The sequence below is a fragment of the Leptonychotes weddellii genome, chromosome 4 (genome assembly GCF_054177405.1).
Source record: "Leptonychotes weddellii isolate Sample4059 chromosome 4, ASM5417740v2, whole genome shotgun sequence".
In the NCBI taxonomy this organism is placed as follows: Eukaryota; Metazoa; Chordata; class Mammalia; order Carnivora; family Phocidae; genus Leptonychotes; species Leptonychotes weddellii.
This window is the reverse complement of record NC_138372.1, coordinates 21,075,134-21,087,595: the sequence shown is the minus strand read 5'-3', so window position 1 is coordinate 21,087,595 and position 12,462 is coordinate 21,075,134. Positions and strand designations below refer to the sequence as shown.

General features: G+C 58.3%; 1 long non-coding RNA gene across 2 annotated transcripts in view; it reads left to right on the top strand.

Annotated features, from left to right (window-relative positions):
* The first annotated feature begins 799 nt into the window (after positions 1–799).
* The window catches only part of LOC115939876 (uncharacterized), a 16,008-nt gene continuing 4,345 nt past the window's right edge, over positions 800–12,462 (top strand). The window contains exons 1-3 of one of the 2 annotated variants that reach the window (XR_014144553.1): positions 800–882; positions 1,733–1,934; positions 11,578–11,697. This is a non-coding gene — a long non-coding RNA (uncharacterized LOC115939876). The remainder of the gene's footprint in view (positions 883–1,732; positions 1,935–11,577; positions 11,698–12,462) is intronic. The other variant, XR_014144552.1, reaches the window with a different exon arrangement.

Sequence of the window (12,462 nt, the reverse complement as noted above, 5' to 3'; positions counted from 1 at the left end):
GGAAGGCAGACCTGCCAGCAACACACACCATCCGGCTGCCGGCGGCAAAGCCGCAGACTGAAGGCTGCCGCTCCATGAGCACCTCCTGTATGCGACAGTGCCTCCGATGTGCTGGGTCCGAGGCCAGGTGATCCACAGGTTGTCCAGCCCTCCCAACAACGCCCCCTGCTACAAGGCCATTAATCGTTCCCATTTGAGAGATGAGGACACTGAGGCTCAGAGCAGCTGAGCAACTCAGGTCACACAGCCAGGGAGGGAGCTCGGGTCACTGTGTGCTCTGGGCACGGCCAGCTTCAGAGCGGCTCTGCCCACCCACGGCCCCCTCAGACGGAGGCCAGGTCTGCTGGGAGGACCAGAGGCAGGGGTGGTCACCGGATCCAGGCGGGCAGAGTCTGGAGGGGGTGCTAGATCGCAGGTGCACCGTGTCCTGATTGTGGAGGTTCCTTAAGGTCGCCCCACATTAGCCCAGTTGAGTTGGGCTGCCTCAGGCCAGTGGCCAAGCAAGAAGCAGGATTTAGTTTCACCTTACACATTAAGATTGTTTGCACCTGCTCAGAATCCAACCCCGCCCCCACGAGCTCCTCCTCCTTCTTTAGAAACCACGCCCCTCACCTACCAGTACGCAGTCTCTGGCCCGCATGGAGACCACCCAGGCGCTAAGGGCGAACATGTGATTTGGGCATGGCCAATCAGTGACTTCCATTCCCCTGGACTTAGGGATTGGCTCAGAGATGGGCACGTGACCCAAGTTAATCCAATCAGAGCTTGGCCTTGGACTTCTGCTAAAAGTAGCGTAAAAGAGGCCTTTCCTTTAAGGGTGTAGGACTGCAGTTGCTGGTGGCAGTTTTGAGAGAAGCCTGTCTAAAAATGAAACCAGCGCAGGTAAACAAATCTCTGAAAGATGGCGTGAAAGAGAAAAAGAAGGATGGTGGGGGCAGAGAGAATGTGAGCCCCCAGAAGGTAGATGTCCTCACCCTTTTGGCTCCTGCTATATATACTTGCAGAACCAGCACGCTTTCTGCGTAGACGGGCCACAAGTGCTTCAGCCCCTGGATCAAGGCAGACCTGAGGACGGCAGCCCCCCAGGCATCCCTGTTTCATGAGCTAATGCATTTCAAGTCCTGTCTCAACCAGTTTGTGATGTGTTTCTATTATCCACAACCCAGTGAGTCCCAGCCCTACTCCACGGCCACCACCAGGAAACACGGTGTCTGGTGCATAATAGATGCTAACTAAATATTTGTGTATGGAGAAAATGGGGTCCCAGAGACATCAAGTGATATGCCTAGGTCACACAGCTCAGGATGGCATATCAGGTCCAAACCCCAGGCATCCACCACTAAGGCCCAGGCTCCTTCCCCCACCCCACCCTGCCCCACAGAGCACAGGAGAGGAGTTAGGAAAGGAAGAGGCCGGCATGGGCTGGAGGCATCAGGGAGGACTTCCTGGAGGAGGGGGAGCCAGGCTGAGCCCTGACGGAGACTAGAGGAGAAGAGCATGCAGGGGGATGGAGCAGCTCCTGGTGTGCTGCCCCCAGTTCTTTAGGCCTCTGGGTCTGGCATTCTCCATGAGGAGGCTCAGGATCTTCCTAGGGCAGGGGCCCTGGGACCCTCTCCCCAGAGCAGGGGGAGCTGTGTCCTGCCCCGGGGTGGAGGCGGCTCCCAGGCAGGGGGAGGAAGGCAGGGCGAGCAGGAGCTTCTGGGCACTTCTGTTCCCTTGGCTTCTGTCCCAGGCGCTCCTGAATGGCCGCGAGGAGAGCAGTGTCCTGGCCCGTCTGCTGTGAGGGGACCGCGGTCTCACAGGCGTTGCGATGCGGCCATCAGCCCACAGCCCATCAGCCAGTGAGCCCCACACACGGGGCAGACCCCGTGCCCCGAAGTGTCTCCTCGCCAGAGATTCCCTGCAAATCCCCCGAGTGAGCAGCGCCCCGGAAGGTAAGAACCCCGTTGTGTCCACAGTCGGCCGCCCTCCCTGCTCGGCCGTGGACGCCCCTTTCCGGGTACTGAGCCTGCAGAAGGGGACGCCGCCCGCGGGCAGGAAACCACGCATCAGCTCTGCTGCTGCGAAATATTCTTGGTACTATTTTTGGAGCTAGATGCCTGCGTTGGCGGGAGGCGGATCCATTCTGTGCACAGGTGAGCTTTCCAGACGTCAGCTCGGAAGCTGAGTCAGTGATTCTGTGAAATCTCAAGTCCGCTTTTCTTCTTGTCAGCCCGCTCTCCCTTCATGTAGCATTTAATGATGCCAATTAAATGCAGACCCTGAGGTTGGCACCAGGCATTTGGGGCTGACAGAGCATCTCCTTAAATATTGTGTCCCAGACACCTGTCTTGCCTGCCCCCACTACCAGCCCTGTGCCCAAGATGTTCCCACCCGGGGGACCCTCTGAGATCTTCCAGACCACAGCAGGCATTAATTTATTTAACATATTTGTTGAGCACCTACTACGTGACAGCTATTGTGTGAAAAGAATCAAAGTAAGCAAAACTGTCATGGTCCTGGCTCGGTGGAACTCACAGTGTGAAGGGGGAGACAGACACTAACTAGAATAACACAAAGGAGTGTAAAGTCACAAGGGCTGTGAAGCATATAATGGAAGATTTCAAGTTTTTCCCAGAGGAGGTGACCGTCTAGCTGTGATCTGGAGAATAAAGAGTTAGCAGATGAGCTTGGGGCTGAGGAAGAGTGTTCAGACCAGGCAACAGCACATGCAAAGGCCCAGTGGCAGGAGGGCTCTTGGCGATCACAAAGAACTCCAAGACCGTGTGGCTGGAGGGCAAAAAGTGAATGGGGGCCTGGAGGGGGGACAGGGGCAAGACTGGGGGAGGGTCTCAAATGCCACTTTCAGGATTTGGGTCTTGATCCCAACAGCAGGGACCAGTGGAGTATTTTAAATAGAGGGCAAAGGCAGGAAATAGGGTGGTCAGATCTATGTTTCCAGTTTAACCCTCTGGCTGAAGCAAGGTGAGCTGTGATGGGGGAGGTATCGGAACAGTATGACTGGAGCTGGGAGCTTTCACCTCAGCTTGGAGGTTGAGCGATGGCTTCCAAAGGAGGAAGGGGGATGTGGGAAAAATGAACATCCCCGTCTGCATGGCATTTGTTCAGTCATTTGTCATACATTTACCGAGCACCATCTCTCTGCCTGGCCCTGTATTCGTTGAGGGGGTAGGAGGATGAATGAGAAGAAAGTCACGGTCCTCAAGGATCTTACACGGGAAGGGACACATATTTTCCTAATGTTTCAGGAAGGGCCAGTACCTGTGAGATAGTCAGCTTCCGTCTTATCAGGTGAGAAAGAGAAGACCGGCCAGGACCATTTGGATACTGGCAAGAGAAACCCTACGACCCCAAGGCGATTAAGGAGTGTGGTGAAGGACATAGGGTAGAGCCGTGTCATATATGATCCAGAGACATCAGACCTGGGTGTCCCTTGCCTTCCCTGTGCAGTCCCTAAATGGTTCTCTCCCTGGGGGGCGGGGGGGCTCCCGAACCCCTGCACCTTGCATCCTCTGTCAGTACTTGCTGGGAGGACAGCCCCCTGCCTGCTCTGCAAAGGAGTAAGTAGAAATTCAGAGAGGTGAAGACACTTCGCCAAGGTCACACAGCCTCGAGTAGCAGCACCACGGTGTCTATGCTGCTGGTGATGCACAAGCTTTGAGGATATTGTCCATCCAGACCTTGACTTGGGTGACAAGGAAGAGCTCCCCCTTAGGACCAGGCAGGCCTGGAGCAATAATGCTAGCTAATGCCCACTTAGGGCTTCCTGGGTGCCAGGCACAGGCCCCAAGCCTTTTATGTCTACTAGCTTATGTCCTCTTCACGATAACTGAACGGAGTGAATGCTAGCCGTGCGTGCCCACAGTGATGGTGTGGAACAACCACAAAAGCTAGGAGTTTAAGTCAATGTGTATTCATTTAGTTCACGAGTCCTCTGGTTGGCTGGACAGTCCCACTGGCCTGGCCAAGCTCTTTCAGGCTTGTGCAGTGAGCTGGCAGCTCAGCTGTGGGTTGGCTTTGCTGATGCTGGCTGGCTTTTGTGCCTGTTTGGAGGCCTGATGTGGTCTTTGATTCTCCAGCAGGCTGGTCCGGACTCCTTCAAATGGAGGTTTCCGATTTCCAGGGACATGAACCGAAGTACAACAAAGCTGCTTGAGGCACAGGATTCAAGTCAGCACGCTATCCCATGCAACACATTCATTGGCCAAAGCGAGTCACAGGGCAGCACATATCTAAGGGGTAGGAAAGAAGTCCCATTTCTCGAGTCACATTACAAAGAGTGTGGAAGGGTGGACAGGTGGGGCATTTCTGCCGTCGGTCCAGCAGCAGGTGGCCGTCACTAGAGTCAGCCCTAATCTCCAGATGAGAGCATCAGGGCTCAGATACCCAGATAAGAACAAAATATTACGAAGGAAAGAAGCAGGGTGATAAGACAGCAGACACCAGCTTTGGAGGCTGGCGGGACCTGGGGAGGGAGGTCGGGGAGCGCAGAAAAAGGGAGCAGCAGGGCCCGAGAAGCTTCCTACAGAGAGAACTGGCAAGTGCAGCCCCCCTCCCCCACCATGCTGGCCCCACCAGACTGACACAGTGACTCCCTCCAGGTCACAGAGCTACAGAGCAGAGGTGAGGTTTGAGCCCGGGTCTGGGCCCTTCTCGATGACACTGCTGCCTCTCGAAAGCTGTGAGCAAAGCCACGGGCAGGGAAACTCAGGGCCCTGATGACATGGGGCTTCCAGGATCCTGAGCAGGAGACTGTTGGGGTGAAGGAAGCCCCGCAGCCTCAGGGAGGCCTCTGGCAGCAGGAGGAGAAAGGCCTTTCTCCCCCAGAGAGGCAGAAGGGTTACCTGGGCAGAGGGCTACCTGGCTAGGTGTCAGAGCTCACCCGGCTCTGACCCAGCTCTGCTGGCAGCAGGAGGGCCCTCATGACATGCCATCCCCTGGCATTGCTTTGTCCTACTCCTGCCCATTCATCCTAACACTCAGCTCTAGTGTCTCCTCCTCCAGGAAGCCCTCCGTGATACACCCTTTGTGCTTTCGCTGCACCCTGGGAGTCTCTGGCTTGTCACTGTTGATTTATGTGCCACTTCTCACCCCTACAGTCCTGGGAGAGCATAAGTCTCTGGAGGGCAGGCAGAGGCCCCCCAACCACCTCCTTCTGTTGCCTTCCCTGACAGGCTGGAGGCTCCCGGGCAGGGCTGGGCTTCTCCTGCGTCTCACTCTCTGTTGTTTTCTTGGGGCCCAGAACGCTGCAGGGCACAGCAGGGTCAAAAACACTGGCTGGCAGAAAGAAGGGAGGGAGGAGCAGGAAGGGAAGGGCATGCGGGAGAAATAAAGGGGCTTTCTGCACGGCACGAGGAGGAGAGGAGAAGCTTGCAGATTCATAGGTTACTAGAGGTGAGGGAAGCAGAAAGACTCAAACACTGAAAGTGGTCCCGCTGTGACCTGTGATATTTGGCTCAATCAGGAACAAGTTACTCTGTGCGCCCCAGGTAGATCTGAGAGTTCTTCAGAGTTTGCTCTCAAAAGAGCTTTCTGGCGTGAAATGTTTCTCAGGAGGCCTATTTCATGCCGAGCCACAAACACCCAGCTTCACAGGTCAGAGAGAACCCCAGCCCCTTGGTCCGGAAGAGAGGTCCTGCCCCCAGCCTGCATTTGGGTATCCGCTCCACCAGGCTGTATGACCTTGGACGGCTCACTGGGACTCGCTGACCTCCGGCCCTGCCAGCCCGGAAGTGCTGGATGGTGAGTACCCTCCCTTACTTCCTGCTCCTGTAACACCTGCCGTTGTGGGCCCAGGTCTGAGGTCAGGCCTGCCTCTTCTAAGAAGTCACTGAGGCGGTCCTTCTCTGGACTCGAACAGCTCCAGGGGCTTGGCCTGGAGGCTGAGTGCTGGGCTGGGAGGCCAGACCAGCTAGTCCAAACCCAAGCCTGTCTCTGTTCTAGAAACTTGCTGCCCTCAGGGCTGACCAGTGGCGGCAGCATCGGCGGGCAGTTGTGGAAGAGCGGGCCCTGCCCCAGGCTCGTGACGAATCTGACTGTGCACTTGAGCAAGCACCCAAGGTGGCCTGCGGGCACCTGTAGGTGTGAGAAGCCCCAGCTCTGTAGGTGGCCGAGACACAGGTGTGGGAGCCCAGCAGGAGCGACACGTGACCTTGCCAGGGCGTCTTGGACTCTGAGACACATCTCCACATGGGAAAAACAAAAAACAGCAAACATACTTCCTGCCCCAGTGACCCGGCCCCTTTGCCCCTTCACTGCAGCTCCCCTGAAAAATGGGGGGGACAGTGACAGCCCCCCAGGGTGGTGGTGATGATGGAAGGGAGTCATTTGCATAATAGTGGCCAGCATGGTGGGGGAGGGGGGCTGCACTTGCCAGTTCTCTCTGTAGGAAGCTTCTCGGGCCCTACTGCTCCCTCTTTCCGCGCTCCCCGACCTCCCTCCCCAGGTCCCGCCAGCCTCCAAAGCTGGTGTCTGCTGTCTTATCACCCTGCTTCTTTCCTTCGTAATATTTTGTTCTTATCGCTTACTCGTTTTGCTTGGCTGTCTCCCCAGTGGCACCCAGGAGCTCCCCAAGGGCAGGGGCCTGGGGGCCTCGTTCGCGGCTGTGCCCCAGTACTCAGCACCCCGAGGGGGCACCCAGAGGAGCCTGACCAGTGCCCACTGGATGAAGGGCCGGATGAGGAGTAGGCCTGGGTTGTATCGGTCAGGACAGGCAAGGTACTGTGACAAATAGGCCCACGTCCCAGTGGCTTCACCCAGGAAGAGATGGTTTCTCTCCATGTGAAGTCCAAGCGGATGTGGCGGGTCCGGGGAGCTCCTCCGGGGAGGCGCTTCCTCTGAGCGAGGATGCGGAGACCCAGGCTTCTTCATCTGTGATGACGTCATCTACACACGGGGCTTCCAGGGCTCCCAGGGAAGGGCAGTGAGTGAGAGGCAGGTCACCAAGTGATTCTCCAGCTCAGCCCAGAGGGGAACCACATCATCTCCAGCCACATTCCATTGACCACAGGTGCCAACTGGCCCCACCTGGATGCATGGGGTGGCAGGGGGAGGCTGGGCAGCCACCGCCCAGCACCAGCCTTGCCCTATGAAAGGGGGTGTGAACTGGTGGGCAGCAGCTGTCTCTGCCCCTCTGGTGACGATGGATGACTCCTGTCACTTTGATTCCCTGGGCTCCGAGCCCTTTCTCTGCCTCTGGCCGACGTGATGCTGGGTCAGAAGGGCAGGAAGAAAGGGGTAGTGACCCCGGAAGGGCTGCCCATGCTGCTCCCCACACTCGGCTGGGGAAGGAAGTCGTTCTGGGCTGTTCCGAGCTATGTTGGAACCTTCTGTGTCTGCTGAGCTGCTAATTCCGGAGCCATCTGCCTCTGTTCCCAGCCCCAAAGCCCCAGGATAAATAAAGTTTCTTCTGTGGTTTTTAAAGAAAGTTTTGAGGGAGTGGGGAGAGAGAGGAGGGAGGTCTCGGAATGACTTGTTCTCTGAGAAGGAGGCCCTGCTTTGCCCAGGGCTGGCTGGGCAACCAGGTTGTCATGCATGTCTGCATTTTGCCAAGAGCTGGAGTGGCCAGAGTGGCTGGGAGGGATGTCATTCCTGTGAGTTCCTACCTCCCCGCACCAGACTGGGGGCTGCCTCGGGCTGAGTCCCCTGTTCCCAGTGCCCAGCGCAGGGCCTGGCACGGAACAGGTGTCCGTAAACACTTGCTGAATGAATGATGGAGTGAATGAGGGTAGGGAGGGGGCGGGGTTGGATGGGATGTGATGGGAGGCCGGCGCCCATGGTGTTAAGAGCTTTAATGAATTATCCTGGGGCAGGGACCCTTCTGGGATGGCAGGGCAGGCAGGACCTGTGACTTGTTTCGAACCACTAGAATACAGCAAAGGTGATGGGATGGTACTTCCGTGTTTTGGTTACAAAAGATCGTGGCTTCTGTCTTGCTGGTCAACTCCTCCTATCGCTTTCTTGGCTTGCACACTTTGATACATAAACTGCCGTGTGGGAAACACCCCCGTGGCAAGGGACTGAAGGCTGCCTCCAGCCACCAGCCACCCACAGCCGGACCCGAGGCCCGCGGTCCACGAGCCCTCAAGGAACCGTCCTGCCAACCACCTCGCATGAGCTCGGGAGCAGGTCTTTCCCTGGTTGAGCCTTCAGACAACTTCCTGGCCTCAGCCGACAACCTGATTGCAACCTTATGTGAGCGCTGAAGCAGAAGGTCCAGCCAGGACATACATTTCATCCAAAAATCCACAAAGAACAGGAAAATCTGAAACTTAAACAATTGCTTGAATACAAGCCACACATTCCTCCCTATCGCCTACATTCTGCTTCACCCTAAGCTCCGTGGGTTTACCATGGGGAGATGTGCCAAGAACCTAATTCAAGTCACCATGGGCAGTGGCACTCCTGTCGTTGGCGTGGGGAGCGTCTCAGGCGAGTGCAGGTAAATCTTACCCATCCCGGGGCTGGTGGGAGCAGTTTCAGGAGCGGATGCTGCTGCGGCTTCCCTTTCCCCAGCCCCACTGTTTTAATGAAACAGACTTCAGGATCCCCACAAAGACAGCTCCAAAGAAGGACTTCACATCAGGACCTGGGGCTGGCTGGAAAAGAGGTACTTGGTGGAAGGGCCTGGAAGGCCGGAAAATGATGAGGCTTCAAGAGGATGGCTGCGTGGGTCCCCTGGGAGACCCCAGCTCGGGGGGGGGGGGGCCCTGGGGGAGGACAGTCACTCCCTGCAGGGGGGATGGCAGAGTAGAAGCCCTGGCCTGGGCATTGGAACCACGGAGCTGAGGCTGGCTCGCTGTGGGCTCCCCAGGGGCCACCCCAACCCCTCTGATCCCCCCTGTGCTCAATTACAAGTGGCAGAGCGAGCCTTGAGGACCTGTCACTCCTGGAACCCAGGCCTGTGAGAACAGAGGCTCCCTGTCCCACCCAGTTTCAGTCTTCCCCTCTAAGCATCGGCGGTCACCCCGGCAGCCCCAAGCCCGGCAGGAGACGTGCCCCCTCACTCCCTGACTGGCTGGTAGCTGGTGCTTTCAGAAGCTTCTGCGCTTCAGGGACGGTTGTCCTGGTTGTCACCGAAATGCACCTGCTCAGTGCGGCCTCCCGCGAGCCGGGCCCAGCTCCCCCGCATTCATCCTCCATGCTGCCTCTGCCTGCAAGAGGGGCCCATCGGGGTGCCTGGCCTTGTGCTGGCCACAGCAGCCGTGTGGACGGGGGGCTGAAGTGCGTGGGGTGGGGAGGGTGACCCGTGCTCCCCGGAGAGCTCCTCGTGGGGCCCCGGTGCATCAGTGCTGATCCCGATACTGACCTGGACAGTGACAGATGACAGATGACAGCCGACCTGTGTCCAGTACCTGCTGCACCTCGGGGACGATGTTGTCCATTTTCCGGGCATTTCTCATTCCGTCTTCAAACTGGTGTCCCTGTCTGTGCAAGAAAGCTGAGGCCCGGGGTGGGAAGTGCCTTGCCCAAGACGGCACAGCAAGGAAGCCATCAAGCCAGAATTTGAAGCCCGCGAGCCTGCGCCCTTAATACTCTTATCACATCCCTTCTGTGAGGCCCCACGACAGACCCAGCTTCAGGCAGGAGGCAGCCTGATGGGAGGTGCACAGAGCGAGGAAGAGGCGCAGCTGAGGGACTGCTTTGGGGTGTCGCCAGCACAGGGATGCATCCCTGATCCACCCTCGTCTGAGCTGCCTTCCCTTCCTTCCCCTACCAGGCAGAACAGCTCTGCAAAATCCATCACCTCTTGTTCCAGCGGAGCCTGGGAGGTGTCACAGGACTGGGTGGGGTGGAGTCCCTGCGCCCTGGGGACAGGAGCGCTTGGTCCTGCAGCCTGCATGCCAGGAAGTCGAGCAGGTGGGGAAGGGAGCCCCCCCTCTGTCTCTCTGTGTGGAGAGACTTCACCTCATGAAGATAAGGGCAGTCTGACCCATCAGCAGCTTCATAGTGTAGGCAGGAGATGAAGTGCTTTCAACACTCGGTGTCTCAGACACTATCTATCTCGGGAAGCCCAAGTGTTTTGTTTTTTTCCTCTCCCCTTTTCTCTGTTGTAAGCGGCACAGGAGAGGTGAGGGGTTGGCACACAGCGAAAACACGTGTGTAGCGGATTCGATCAGGTTCCTGAATAGCACGCCAGGCTACGTGGAGCCAAGTTGGGGGGGACAGGTGGCTGGGACATGGGCCAAGGGGCGGGCAGGGCAAGCAGACTCGGTGGGAACAAGTGGAGGAGGGGAGGATGCGTGTGGGGGAGGGTAGGTCGGGGTGGGGGTGAGGGGCGCCCACTCTGCAGGCTGGTCAGGGTCTTCCAGCTTAGGGCAGGGGGTGACAAACATTTAGGGCAGAATGGCCCTTAAACCAGGTCATGAGAGACCCCTATGCTACAGAGGACCTGCCTCCCCTGGGGTCTCCTCCACTGCTCTCCACCCACCAACAGCGACTCTGCAGGACCAAGGGAAAGGGGACTGTGGGACCCCTCTAGACTTTGCTCTGAGACCCTGGGATTCTCTGCCCAGATGGCCTTGAGCCCACCTTGGGTACCTGCTTCCCCTCTTGCCCAGGTCTGGGATCCTGAGGTGGCCCCAAGGGTGAATGCCCCCAGAGTGTGCACCCCGGGCCCGGCCCAAGAGGCAGCCGAGGGTTGGCTTTTGCAATGGGGTGAGTCACTAAGTCTACGGTTGAATAAACCCCCAGCCCCAGCAGTATTGTGACATCTCTGCTTCCGTCCCCACAGGCAGGGACCAAGCTAACCGGGTTCTCTCTCCTCCTCTGAGTCTAACACAGGCCTGGCTCCAGGTGGGGGCCCAGTGAGGGCTTGTTCGGGGGTCATCAGAGAGGAGCAGTGGCTGTCCTGAGGGCACCCAGCGATGGGATGGACAGAAACCCGTGTGTCCAGGCCTCAGTCAGCTTGGGGCTCTCCAGTGATGCTGGCGTCCTGTCGGAGACCCTCCAGTGGCTCTCGGGAACCTCAGGGAGGCCCTCGGATGGGACCTAGCATATGACTGTTTCAAACAGTCCTAGTACTTAGTGTCCCTCTGGCTCCATCGGGTGCAGGGAACAGCTGCGGCAGGGGCTCTCCTAGAAGGGGGTCTGCTCCAGCCTGCTCCCTGGAACGGGGGGGCCCTGGGTCCAGCACCCGCTAGGCTCTGCGAGGTGGGCGCTCCGCTGTGTCTCGGGGCGCCCCTGTTTCCCATACCCCCCTACCCCATCACCCCTGCTCTCCTGGGAGATGCAGCGGCCTCCACTGCCCATCAGGCCTTGAAGAGCCTCGGGGCTCTCCTCCAGGCACGCTCCCGGCACAGGGAGGCAGGAGGCGGCTCAGCTTCCGGTGGGCTCATTCATAGACTCAGAGCCTCGGCGTCTGCAAGTTCTGTTCTGCTTGAAAATGTGCAAGCCGCCTTTCACTGTTGCCGCCGGCGGCGCTTTGAGCTGAACCAGACCCCGCGGCCGGGGGTGAACAGTGCTGGAGCTTCTCTCTGGAGGGAGCAGAGCGGGCTGAGGAAGCAGGAAGGCTCTGGGGCAGCCCCACTGCTCCACTGTGAGCCGCACTTTCTCTGAGTCACTTTCCCTCCTTTGCAGAATGGAGCTCCTCGTCCCTGCCTGCAGGATGGGAGAGGACTCAGTGTGCTGCTGTCCCCTGTGTGCCCTCCAGACCCACCTCACCACCTCCCCTGCTCTGTGCCCAGAGACCCTGCAGGGGTGAGTCACTGTGCCTTCCCGCGATCTGTCTCTGTTCCCCCATTGGGCCGTCCAGGCGTGGGATGGAGAGCCACCAAGGCCCTTTCAGCCTGACGTGAGGGATGCCCTTCTTTCTTTACTGAACGACAGCTTCTAGCCCGAGCCCTAGCCACTGCACCCCAGCCTCATGAGGCCGTGGGACGTATTCAGGAGCCCCCGAAACCCCCCCCAATCTCCTGGAGCTGTAGGCAGGAGAAAACCCAGCAGTGACCAAGGACCTGCTGTCTGCAGCCCGGGCTCCCAGGGACAGACATGCCCTGTGTCCTCTGAGGTCGTGTGTGGGCAGGAAGGAGGGAGGCAGGCAGGAACCGCGAGGCCAGACACTGGACATGCAGGGCCCCCCGGGAGCAGGACGCTTACCTGGGAGGCCCGGGGACAGACAGTGCGGGGTGCACGGGAGCTCCAAGCGGGAGGCAGCGCTGGGCCTCAGCCTGTCAGCACCGGCAAGAATTAGAATCCTTAAAAAGACCCCATTATTTCTCCCAGGGCCTGGGCGTCCTTTGGAAAAAGGGATGTTTCCTGCCAGATCGCCCCCTGAAGATGCGTTTGTCACAGGCTGTTGTGTAAATCCACGTTTGGCCCATTTACGAGACGTGATTTCTCCACTTGACTGGCCTTCACGCTCCTTCTCCAAACTCTCAAAATGTGACTGCTATTAGGGGCCCAGAGAGGAGCCATAAAACACGGCAGGGGAGGCCCCTGCCACGGGCCTGTGGGCTCCGGGCC